Here is a 1,636-nt window from a genome sequence, read left to right as displayed (position 1 = left end):
TATGGTTTGCTATGCTGGGAGGGTAGCCTTCTTCAAAATCTATCCTGAAGTGCACTGCTGTCTCTGATAGGATCATGTTGCTCCTCACGCAAGGACAACCAATCAATACAACTGCGATTCAAATTTATGCACCAACCACCAAAGCTAGTGATGAAGAAATGGAAGAATTCTTCCACCGTCTTTGTCTGAAATTGATCAGACATGCAATCAAGATGCACTGATAATTATTGGTCTTTGGAATGCAAAAGTTGGAAACAAAGAGGAAGGAACAGTAGTTGGAAAATATAGGGGTGGTGATAAAAATGAAGCCACAGCTCTCATGACAGAATTTTGCAAGATCACTGAGTTCTTCATTGCAAACACATTTTTTTTTAATGATAGAAAAATTGACCATAAAAAGTTCAAGCCTGGAGTTGCAATATTGAAAGATTCTATGAGTAAATATTAAATGATGCAGGAAGCATCCAAAGACAATGGAAAGAATAAACCGAGTTACTGTGCTCAAAAGAACTAGTCGACATGTCACCATTTCAGGAGGTAGTATATGAGCAAGAAGCAATAGTGCTGAAGGAAGACGTCCAAGCTGCACTGGAGCCAAAAGCAAGGCTCCTGGAATTGATGAAATGCCAATGGAAATGTTGCAATAAGCTGATGAAGCATTGGAAGTGTACACTCACCATGCCAGGAGATTTGGAAGACAGTTACTTGGCCAACTGATGGGAAGAAATCCATATTTGGACCCATTCCAAAGAAAGGTGACCCAACAGGATGCTCAAATTCTACAGCAATATCATTAACACCACATGCAAGTAAAACATTTCCTGAAGATATTGCAAAAATGGTTGCAGCAATACATTGATAGGGAGCTGCCAGAAGTTCAGGCTGGATGCGGAAGAAGTTGATGAATAAGGGATATCATTGCTGATGTCACATGCTCCAAGCAGGGAATTACAGAAAGATGTTTACTTGCGCTTTACTGACTTGTGAAGGCATTCAAATGTATGGACCATAAAGAGCTATAGATAACCTGGAGAATAATGGGAATCCCAGAATACTACATTGTGTTCATGCAGAAACTGTGCATGGATCAAGAGGCATTTGTGCAAACAGTAAAAGGGAAGACTGCATGGTTTAAAATTGGGAAAGCTGCATGCCAGAGTTGTATCCTCTCACCATACTTCTTTGATTGGTATGCTGAACAAATCATCCGAGAAGCTGGGTAATATAAAGAAGAGGGCTGCATCAGGATTGGGGCAAGGCTTATTAACAACCTGTGATACAATGGTGACCCAACTTTTCTTGCCCAAACTTGAAGCACTTGCTGATGAAGATCAAGGCTCTTCAGTATGGACGACAACTCAGTGTAAAGAAGACCAAAATTCTCCCAGCTGGACCAGTAGGTAACATTATGATCAATGGAGAAAAAGATGAAAATTATCAAGGATTTTGTCTTGCTTGGATCTACAATCAGTGGTCATGGAGGCAGCAGTCGAGATCAAAAGATGAGTTGCATTGAGTAAACCTGCGGCACAGGACCTTTTAAAAGTGTTGAACAGCATTGAAAAGCAAGGATGCTACTTTGAAGACTAAGGTGTGCCTGACCCAAGCCATGGTATTTTCAATAGTCTCCTATGCA

The sequence above is a fragment of the Echinops telfairi genome, unplaced genomic scaffold (assembly GCF_000313985.2).
Source record: "Echinops telfairi isolate 266 unplaced genomic scaffold, ASM31398v2 ScPeMD7_7469;HRSCAF=8507_1, whole genome shotgun sequence".
Lineage (NCBI taxonomy): Eukaryota > Metazoa > Chordata > Mammalia > Afrosoricida > Tenrecidae > Echinops > Echinops telfairi.
Note: the sequence above shows the minus strand (reverse complement) of the source record.